The following is a 12,231-nucleotide window of genomic DNA, read 5'->3' on the forward strand; positions in this document are numbered from 1 at the left end:
GTCAAGCAAAGTTCCTCATTAGCACTCTTCAAGAAAAATCTTGATGAGTGGATGGGAAATAGGAAATACACCCCGGGGATCACTTTTGTGACTCTGCTCGACAGGGGCACAGGAAAATAACTTTCTTGAGTGGCGTAAGCCAGGGAACCTTGTTGACTAGGCTTACTCAGGCCCTTGGGCCAATAGCGTAGTACCTACCTATGAACCTATGAACCTAATATACATGAGTTTAGAAAGACTGCCATTAAGCAACTGTTATTTGACAGTAACACTAGAGCACAAAGACTTTTACTACAATGACTCGGGCAACAGAAAGTAGAAAGGGCTGCCACTAAGCTTAGGAAGCCTATAACAAGAAAGGTAACAAGAGATCTTGTAGAGGTATTAGAAATATTTCAGAAATGCTATGAAAGTCTATATAAAGCAGAGAAATATGGAAATCAAAAAAGATACAAATGGAAATGTTTATGGAAGAATTAAATATGCCAAGGTTAGTGGCTGATGAGGCTCAATTATTAACTGTTAGGATAGGAGGAGATGAGATAAAAATTATGATGTATAACCAATCTACAGGAAACTCCCCAAGAACAGATGTATTCCTGTGGAAGGTTGGAAGCTATAAGGGAAAAAAAAACGATAAAGATCTGGAAGGTTTTGTTAAACAGTATTTTAAGAGGAGGAGAAGTACCAACATCCTGGAAGAAAGCAGTGGTAGCTGTAATACCTAAAGAGGGTAAAGATCCATGAGATCCAGCTTCATACAGGCCCATTTCAATATTAAACCAAGATTATAAAGTGTTCATATCTACAATGGCTAAAAAATAGCAAACGTAATGCCAAAATTGATAGATATGGATCAATGTGGTTTTCTGGAGGGGAGGCAAACATTTGATAAGAGTAAGAGAGCATTGATGATCTAGAGGGAAGCAGAATGTAAGAAAATACCATTATTGTTGGTGGGTCTTGAAGCAGAGAAGGCGTTTGATAGAGTAAGCTGGAACTTTATGAGTAGGGCAATGGAAGTATTTACATATCCTGAAAAAAAATATATAAGGCTGATTAGGAGGATATATGAGGGATCGAAGGTGAAAATTAAAGTGGGTGGGGTCCTCTATGATAATTTCTGCTTTGGCAGAGGACCCAGGCAGGGCTGTCCTCTTTTCCCTTTATTTGCATTATATTTAGAACCACTGGCAAAGAAAATAAGTGACTCAGAAATTCCAGGGTATAGTTGGTATGGTAGTCTGGAAAAGCTGGCTCTTTTTGCAGATTATATTATTTTATACCTGACAAAACCAGAAAGAGACACTACAGTGTTGTTGAACATTTTGAGACAGTTTCAAATCTTTTCGGATACAAAATTAATGAAGCTAAACCAAAGGCAGTAGTACCCACATATGAAATGGTTCAGCAATATCCATATTTATTGGGACATGATAAAATGAAATATTTAGGGGTGTGGATTAAAATGATTCTGGTGTGGCAACTAAGGATATGTGGGAACAGACTAAAAAGATAATACAAAAACTGAGAAAATGGAAGCTTTGTTATATGGACGTGGATAGTAAGATACAAGCAGTTAAAATGTTTTTAGCCCCATTAGTCTTATACACAGGCCAATCATATTTTTATCGGCAGAGGAGAAGTTGTGGATAGCGATTAATAAAGAGCTGAAGGACTTTATCTGGGAGAGGAAGGTGGCAAGAGTCAAATGGGGTAAGTTGATTCTTCCTGCAGAACAGGGTAGATTGTGATTATCTGATTTGAGGGGGTATTTCAGAGCTATACAGTTAAGGCACCTAGACATAGCACAAGTAGAAAACTATAATTCAAAGTGGAAAAAGATGATGAAATGGGTGGGGAAGCTCAAGAAACAAAGGGAGACTGGGATGGATTTTGGGTGCAGGCCTTTAAGGAGAATAACAATAATCATACAGAATACTATATCTATAAAGTAGTAGAACATATCCTAAGAACTAAGCCAACATGGGAATGGAGAAAGGAGATTCTGCCTATAGAGATAACTGTAATTAAGGATATAGATAATAGTTAAGAGAGGGCTAGAATTTATTGGAGAAAACTGGCAAAGGAGCCAATGTATTGGGAACAAATTACTAGAGAGGGAAAGATGATAGAATGGGAAGATGCCAATAATTTATTTGGACTGCAGGTTAGAGATTGCCTTTCCTATTAAGGATTGCTATCAGAGTATAAGCAAAGACAAAGAAATAGGGGGGTCCTAAATGAAAGACCAGCACTAGTAGAGTTTTTAGTAGAATCTGGAACAGAAGCTGCCATTAAAAGAGGAATACAGCATAAAAATATTGCATTCTAACTATAAGAATCAATCAGAGGAGTTAGAAAGGGTTGGGAATAGAGACTGGATAAGGAATTCACAAAGAAACAATGGCAGGATATATGCATGTCTCCCAGCTATGTAACAAAATCTAGAAGATTTCAGATTTTTGCTTGAAAATGTTTACATAGATATTTTCATACCCCAAGTAGACTCCAGAGAATTTTTCCTCAGGTAGACAGCAAATGTTGGGGGTGTGACGAGGATAGGGTTGCCACCTTTTCAAATGTCAAAAGTGGGAACTTTTTTGTAGAAATGTCATATTTTGCAGGATAAAACATACCCTCGACTAGTACAAAGGATAGAACTTCACTTTTTTGCCAAAATAACATCTTATTTTTGTAGCATTTGAGTTGCTTATGCTATTTCATATAACATGTAGGTATTTCAGATAAAAAATAACTGTTTTATGCAACTATTAAAGAAAACTTAAGACATATTTTTGTCCTAAAAATCTCAGGACATTTGTCATTTTTTCAATTTTTTCGCAGGACACAACTGCCCAAAGAGGGACTGTCCCTCACAAAGTGGGACAGGTGATAACCCTAGACAGGGAAGAAAGAGGTAATTGGGAACACATTTTCTGGGAGTGCAGCAAGCTGGTGGACTTTAAGGACTCCCTGCAGGATGCACTGCCAGAGATGCTGGGTGGGCAGATTGGTGTGACGAGAGAGATGATTTTTCTGAGCTATGATACAGAATCAGAATTGTCTAGACATGGTAAGGCCTTGCTGTGTCTAATTATGGTGGCTGCCACAAAACCTTTATTAGAAAATGGAAATCACAAGTGAAAATTCAATAAATGTGTTTAAAAAAATTCTACGCAGAATGTTTTCCAATTACTTTAAGCAACTTTTAAACTGACAGGGAACATGAGCATTTTCATTTAAAAGTACAGTTAAGTCTCACAACAGTCCATTAAAACACAAAATTCTAGCTTAAAAATAACTTTTCTAAATAGGAAAGTAAATTTTTTTGATGCTGAAGGTTTTTTCCCCAAAGAGAACTTATCTGCCCACCAGAGGAACAGCACTGACAGTCAATCCTTGAAAGCCCACAAGAAAATGACAGGAAAGCTCTGAAGGGTTTGGCACCCAAACCTGTCTTTTTAGTCAGCTCAGCCTAAGCTGAATGACAGTTTGGGTATGTGGAAGGCATGCTGAAACTTTGGAAGCTAGCTATCTGGCTCTTATATCCTCGGCAAGATGTAACCCATATAGCAAAGGCTACTGCACCGGTGATCAATATGATGAACATACACATTTTCTACACAGAAAAAAGTAATTTTAAATAACTGTTTACCACAAAAGTAAAACGATGTGCACCCATTTAAAAGTACATAACATCACAAGACAATCAAGGAAAACACTTTTTTCTAGCTCAAAAAAATTAGTTAAAACAAGCAGAAAAAGTAACATGGAAGGTTACTCCTCTGAGGGGAACTTTTCTGCCCAATTTTGGAACAGCATTAGCTGACTTTTGATACTCAAAAACCTGAAGGGGAATGCTCTTCTCCATGGCAGAAAAGCTCTGAAGAGCTTGGCACCCAAAAATGTCTTTTTATTCAGGTCAGATCAAGCTGAATAATTATTTGGGTATGCAGAAGGTGCGCTGAAGCTTTGGAAACTGGTTGATTGCAATATCCTTTGCAGGAAATAACCCATACTACATAGCTACAGCTGTGATCAATATGAATAACATCTTCTTTAATACAAGCAAGGGATTACAGGTTCTTTGTGCAGCCAGGGGCTATCTTACTTTTGTATTAACAAGACAGTCCATAGAACTAGCATTTTAATCAAAATGTGCGCATTTTCATCTTTAATCAGACTGTCTTCCTTCTAGTGTTTTTGTTATGACTCTTTCTTTCTCACCAAACCAGTGAAGTTTTTTTTTTCTTATAAAAGTTGTCTATACAGAGCAATTACATGCTAAGCTGCCCCATTCTCTCTGGCAATGAAGAATGTTGGGTCTCTTCTCTGTCTGGATATGAAAAAGTTGCAAGATAAATGCTAGCTTATGTTGGACATGTTTCCAGAGAATCACTTCTTACTGTCTGCCAGGAAATAGTTAATGAGGCTAGAGTCACATTTAGACTCGTTACCTCTTAGCACAGGAATTCTGGACAAAGCCAAATATAATGGATGGGAGGAAAAGCCAAAAATCAGCGATAGATTTAAAACACTAGTCTTATAAACTTAGAAAGCTGCTAGAATGACATGCTTTGCATTTGCAAGTATTCTCTGAAGGATGTAACATCTGAAACTCAAATGTCTATCATTATTTAGTGACTTCAGTCCTCGAGGATTTGCCATAAAACCACAAACTTTATGGGAAACAGATCAAAAACTATTAGGCAAAAAATGGACATTCTGTGAAATTCTGGACAGGTGAGATGTAAGGGACATAAGTCTACAATATCTAGAAATAATAGTTTCAGGAATGCCGGTGCATGAACCACATTATACTTTTTAACACATAATTTGAAGCTGACATAACAACTAACAAGCTTTTTTCTAATAACCAGAAGGGACATATTAGCAAAGCTTTACTACTCTGAAGGATGGACTTACATTATAATGTTGCTGTTAAGATACATAACACTCTGTATCCTATTTTCAGGGAACATTACTAAATTCAATACTTCAGGTGTTACATTTTTTACAGCAGTACTAGAGATGCCATATTTCATTTCTATCAAAAGTTGTTCATTCTGGGGAGTTACAGGCAGTAGTGACAAAACAGCACACCACTTTTTTGCACTTCTCTTGTGTTTTGTGTAAATTCTGTACAGGAGCTGGTATTACATTTTTTATAAATTAGAGTCTAAACCTCTCATCTATATAGGCTTTGACATTTTAGTTTTATAAATCAAAGTGCAACCAAAAACATAGATACATAGTAGTTTGCAAATAGAAATGTAACCAACTGCTGAATGATAGACCTTCCCAATATGAAATCCTGAAAGGATTTGTCTTGCTGGATTCACAACTGGAACAAAGGTGATTAATTTGTATTTTTTCTTCTATTCAAACAGATGAGCAACATTCATTTTAGCCTCTGGTTTTCAAGCTCTCATTCAGTGAATGTGAATATGACTTTCTGTTAATAGAAAGTAGCATGATAGAATAATAAATGTGTTGGGTTGACAAGCTAAGCCTCTGGGTCTGAATCCCAATAGTTCACACTTACATACAATATCAGTCATCAGATCACTTAATTTACTTGTTCTCCTGTGTCTCCCTTGATAAAATAATACTTCTGGTGAGCTCAACTCTCCTTGATAAACAAACTGATAGAAATATGCTGAGGAAATGGAAAATTCTCACTTTTTCAAACACATAACTATCTGGGATATATATCTCATCTAGTCACAGTGCACTGAATGTGAAAGGGTCAAAGGAGCCACATAAGTACAATATGGGATACAGAATACATGCTTTATTTTTGTATTAGTTCTTACTGTTTATACTGTGTTATGTTACAGTACCACCTGTTCTCTGTTTTTTACCTTTTTCTTTTTTCGTAGCCAGTGTCATATCTGAACACTAACAACTTCCAGACCCACTGACAAAATGGAGATGTCACTCATTTATAATCCTCACTATATTATGGGTAATGTAATTCAACATTATCTCTCTCTCTTCATTGATACAAACAAAGTATTTCCTCCTTTAAGACAGAGAGAGAGAGACACACAAAAAAGGACAGTGGCTCCAAGGAAAAAAGGTCCCTGCAGCCAAAATTATCACTTACCTGTTCTATGACACTGTCCTGGGTTGTAAGTCAGCTTGTCAGAATATTCATTTCCAGCTGCAAATTAATATTTAGTTTACTGATCTGTTACCCAGATAAGTAAGTGGTTCCTTCACAGACACCTACCAGCGCAACCCCAGACAACAGGAGAAGGATAAATGTAACACATATGGATGGTCTGTTGACCAGCATGATTTTGGAAAGTGAGAGAATACCAGAGTAATCAGACAACACCCCTCACAGGCATTTGGGAACACGCACACACTGCAAAGACAGTGACTGGAATGGAAACAGAAGACTGAACCCTGGACCTCGGTTGTAGCTATGAAGCAGGAACCTTAACCAGTGGTGACCACGCCTAGGCAGGATTTATATCTTTACCTCAAAAACTGTTGGGTCCTCTGCAGTGGCTGGCCCTCTAACATCATATTTGTCAGGTCAGTCAGGAAGCTGGCAGTCTTGGATCAAGCCTGCTGATGCTCTGTATGTCTTATGTGTTATGCGTTATGTTGGATCTATTTGCGGGGACCAGCAGCTACCAACGTATCCAGTGCTGTGCAGCTCATTACCAGCCACTCCTTCCCTTATTATATACCTATGAAGTTAGATGTTTCTAGACAAGAATATTCTGTTACAGCTGCATTGAAGCATTATAAAATAGACATAATCTGTGATGGCTTGTTAAATGAAGTAGCAAGAAGCTTGTCTAGTGTGCCACAGTAATAGTGTGAGCTCTTGTTTCAGGTTTGGAAAGTGCAGGATACGACCATGTGCCCTGTGACTGCTCTACACTCGCTCTCTAGAGAAGAAAAGTGTGAAGTGATGCTATCTGTGAAAGACTAGAAGGATGTCATAGTTCAGTCACAGAGAAGCTGAAGATTCTGTATGCGTGCCATCTGTATTTTTCTGAATGGTTACAAGGCCCCATGTAGAGAAAGTGAAAGCTTCCATAGGTTTCCTAGTAACGTGCACATTTTCTATATGCACTCTTAAATTTCATCAGCTCAGACTGTGGTACAGAAGGCAAACATCTTCACTTTATGCTAACACAGGTACATACATAACACACACAGTTGCTCAAACTCTCCTGGGGAAAAATAAATGGAGTTGATAATAACCCAGGAAATGCAGGTGTTCTGAATTATTACCACAGGAGTGTTTGGTGGAAACAATTGGAACAAGTACATTCTGACCTGGCACCTTTAAAATATGTTTTTATAAACAGTACTAGCTCCTGTAAGCCAATTTCATGTGACAATTTAAACAAAAAAGTAGGTCATAATGTTACATTTTCATTATAAATTAATTAGAAAAGGTACACTGAATATTAAATTCCTTTCCAAAAAATATTTCTTTCTATATTGTTATCGATGATTTGTGCACTTGTATTTCTGCCCTTCTTGATTACATTTTCAAATGATATCTTTTCATGCATCTTTCTCTAACTATGGTTCTTGTGGCCTTCCTATACTGCCGCTTATTGCTATTTACTTTTCTAGGAAATGGTCTTGCAATAATTTTAACTTGTTTTTTTAACTCACAAGATGGAGCAGCAACTTAGAGGTGACAAGAAAGAAGTGAAGATTTAATACACAAAAATAGCTGCTTGTGGTTTCAAATTCACACCAGCATGAAGTTGCCTTTAAATCAAAGAACAAAATGTTCCTAACTGGGGATTGACAGGGCAATGAAAAGTGCAGCTCTTAGTATTTCAGCTCTTCTCATATAACCATGACCAGTTTCTCAGAAAAGATGGTACTGTTATGTTTGCCTGAAGCACAAATGTGTAATTACGCATACACAAATAACTCATGTGTGTACATGTGCGCGCGCACACACACACACACACACACACACACACACACACACACACACACACACACACTTTTCTTGGTGTGGCTGTTTGGATTTTCCTTATAGTCACTATATTAACTGTTTATTATCTAATAGCATGTTGTAGAATGGGGATTCATTCATATTCAGCTTATAGATTCTATTCAAGTAAAATGAAATGAGAGGAAACTGCCAGATTGTAGAAATGAAAACTGGAAAAGCAACAAGGAACAAGTAGCTTTCATGACAAATAATTTTTTCCCCTTAAAACATTCTTCCCAGCACAAGCATCCTAGACATACAGGAACAGTTCAATTTTCTGTATGTTAAGAAATAACAAGGGTATTCTGTTGAATGGACAGCAGTTTTAGTCATTTTTGTTTGAGTATGGCTTTTGTGATTCAGGTAGTGATGGCTACTTTAACTTCTAATCATTTTTTGTTCATTTCTTTTTCTTTAAAAGTCTCGCAGAACTTTGCCAACACAAATCTCTCAGGTATGGGTGGCTCTGTGGATATTAAATGATATAGTTGAAGTACATGGTGTACAGTCCAGGTCAATGAACTGAGGCAGCGGAAGAGGGCAGAACCTTAACACGGTTAAGATGAAAGTAATAAAAAAAAATTGAGATGGTAGATGTGTCTGATCACTCATTTTGGGGTAATGATGCAAGCAAGTACCTAGTAATCTTGAGATATTTTTGGACCACTTCTAATACTGACATCCAAGTTTCTGTACCAGTCTGTCATTGCCCTGGACCCTGACTTTCCCATTAGAGAGTCTTTAATGGAACAGCACTATTTATGGTTCTCTGGCTATATGGAAAGATGTAAGACCTCTTTTTCTGATAGCATCAGTAACTGGATAGCCGGCATTATAAAACAGGTTTCTGAAATAAATGTAATTGGTTAAGTACATCATGTGACTAAATACTTATTTTTTGTAAGAGCACAGTTATCCTGAGCCACAACCATAATCTATAAGCAAATCAGTCTTCCTGTAACCAGAACAATATTTTAGCAGCTGCCACAAATTAGAAGTTATGTACCTACCATAACATTCCATGTTAGTTGTCTTCTCTCGCCTTCTTTCTTGCTGGATGGGTTCGGAGCCGATCCTCGGCTCCGACTCGGAACTTGCTAAGCTCGAGAGTCACTTTTACCAGCTCGAGGCAGCCCCATATCCCATGATGCAAGGCGGTGATTACCCAGATCTCGTTTGGTATCTAGAGGAAACTGCCCATAATCTTCCCACAAGGAAAGAAGAACAACTAACCTGAGAAGGCTGTAAGGGGAACCCAGGTAACTAAGGTCTAGAGCTAACTGGTGTCCAAGGAAGAACAATCTCCCAGATAAGAAGGAAGTTCAAGGTCTGTCCAGGCTAGGGGGACAGGAGGGAGGGACACAAGAAAGAAGGCGAGAGAAGAAAACTAACATGGAACGTTATGGTAGGTACATAACTTCTAAATGTTAAGTTGTCAATCTCGCCTTCATTCTTGCTGGATGGGACCGTGTCCCTAGCACCTCTATTCTGGGTGGCTCAATGGAACAGACTCTTGAGAACTGTGGAACCAAAACTTGCTCTGTCCCTGGAGGCCAAATCCAATTTGTAATGAGAAATGAAGGTATGAGGAGTGGCCCAAGTGGCTGCTGCACAAATAGTGTCTAAGGGTAGTCTAGCGTGAAAAGCTGTAGATGTGGCTAGACCTCTGGTAGAATGTGCCTTAGGTTTTGATATCAGTTGTTTGCCCCTAAGCTGATAAATGTGAGAAATAGTGGAAGACAGCCATCTAGATAAGGTCACCTTAGAAACAGGGAGACCTTTCTTATTTTCAGCATAAGAAAGAAAAAGCTGATCAGACTTCCTAAATTGCTTTGTTCTGTCCAAGTAATATCTGAGTTGGCAATGAACATCTAGGCAATGCAATTTTTGTTCCGCCCTGTCAGAATGATTGGGGAAAAATACTGGAAGATCAATAGATTGGTTTAAATTTGTCTTACAAGCAACCTTGGGCAAAATGGACGGATTAGTTCTCAAGGATACTCTATCCTTGTGGAAGACCAAGTAAGGGGGACGAACACAGAGAGCATGTAGTTCAGACACTCTCCTAGCCGAGGTAATAGCAACTAGAAAGAGTGCCTTCCAAGAAAGAAATTTTAATGAGCATGTAGCAGCCGGTTCGAAAGGGGGAAGTATCAAGGATGCCAGCACTAAATTTAGGTCCCACTGCGGTGGAGGATCCCTAACAGGGGGCTTAAGTAGGAATACCCCTCTGAGAAAGGCTTTACAAAGTTTGTGAGACATAATGTTCTGGTCTGCAAATCCGACATGGAAATTCGAAATTGCTGCCAACTGGACTTTAACTGTGGAAGAAGAAGAACCGGAGTGAAAAATTTCAGCTAGAAAGTCTAAGACTGACTGAATAGGGGCAGTAAAGGGATCTATGTTCTTAGACTTTGCCCAAAAGGAGAAACGTTGCCATTTGCTAGAGTAAATCCTTCTGGTAGAGGACTTTAGAGAAGCTACTATGATATCTCTAACGGGGTTAGAGATCATAGGAAGCCTGGCTAAGGGAGGAAGTGGAGCAACCAAGCGGTGAGGTTGAGGGAACGAATTGACCGGTGCAGTTGACCCAACTGGTGGGTCAGAAGATCCGGAACTGGGTCCAGATGCCAAGGCTCACCAAGAGATGGCGATGAAGGAACAGGAACCAAATTTGTCGAGGCCAGTAAGGGGCAATGAGAATCAGTTTGGCTCTCAAGATGGTAGCTTTCTGGAGTACTTGAGGTATTAACGGAAAGGGGGGAAAGGCATAAAGAAGTCCCCGGGGCCAATCCTGGGTCAGAGCATCTCTGGGGGATGGCCCAGAAGTGGAAAGAGAGAGAAGAAGTCTGGGCATTTGCTGTTTTGGGGTGTAGCAAAAAGGTCGCAGCATGGGCGGCCCCACTTCTGAAAAATCTCTTCCACTATAGATTGTTTGAGAGACCACTCGTGAGGCATGAGTATAGCTCTGCTCAATCTGTCCGCTATGATGTTGGTTTTCCCGGGGATATGCATTGCAATCAGAAACCGATGAGAGGAGATCACCCATTGCCAAAGTCTGAGAGCTTCTCGACACAAAGGATAGGACTTGGTCCCACCCTGCTTGTTGATGTACCAAACTACGGACATGTTGTCCGTGTGAACTGCAATAGTTCCTAAAGGAAGAAAGTCGTTGAGGGCTTGCAACATTAAAAGCACTGCTCTCATCTCTAGGACATTTATGTGCAGGTGGTATTCGAACGGTTGCCACGTGCCATGGACCATCCTGCCTTGATAATGCCCCCCCCACCCGATCAGGGAGGCATCCGAAGTGACCGTGGCTACCGGGGCTGGGGGGACAAATGGTCTGCCCTGATGGACTAGGGGGGAAGAAGTCCACCAGGATAGATGGTTCTTGCAGGTCTGTGTCACAAGGATTTTGTGACGCATGGGCAACTGCTGGAAGGACCATTGGGTAAACAACATCCACTGTAGGAGACGCATGTAAAAACGGGCCAGGGGAAGAAGTGTGATGGCAGCTGCCATAAGGCCTAACACTTTCAGAACCAACCTGGCTTGTACCTTTTTGCTGAATAGGATGATCCGAACATGGTTTTGGATATCCAGGATTCTTTGGTTTGTTAGGTTTGCTGACATCCGAGTAGTGTCTAGATCTGCGCCTATAAAGGAAATAGATTGGCAAGGCGATAAGGAAGACTTTTCGAAGTTGACTGAAATCCCTAACTGGCCGCAGAGACGTAGAGTGTAATCCCTGGCCTGGAGAAGTTGATGCCTGGTGGTGGCTGAGAGTAGCCAGTCGTCTAGGTACGGAAAAACCTGGAATCCCTGACGTCTCAGGTGAGCCGTGACTGCTGCCATGCATTTAGTGAACACTCTGAGGGCTGTAGTGAGACCAAAGGGCAGGGCTCTGAATTGAAAATGACTGGTCCCCAGCCGAAAGCGGAGAAACCTTCTGGAGTGTCTGTGGATTTTTATGTGATAGTATGCATCTTGAAGGTCTATGGAGCACATCCAGTTGTTTTTGCCCAGAAAGGGCAAAATCGATTGCAGTGTGACCATCCAAAATCTCGCCTTTTTGACAGACTTGTTTAGCCTGCTGAGGTCTAATATTGGTCTCCAGTCTCCCGTCTTTTTGGGGACCAAAAAGAACCTTGAGTAGATTACGGACTCTAAATGATCTGTTGGAACTGGCTGGATGGCCCTTTTCTCTAGAAGCTTTGAAACCTCTAGCTTTGCAATTTCCC

Source organism: Protopterus annectens, chromosome 7.part0, assembly GCF_019279795.1.
Source record: "Protopterus annectens isolate FY-2018-M chromosome 7.part0, PAN1.0, whole genome shotgun sequence".
Classification (NCBI taxonomy): domain Eukaryota; kingdom Metazoa; phylum Chordata; order Ceratodontiformes; family Protopteridae; genus Protopterus; species Protopterus annectens.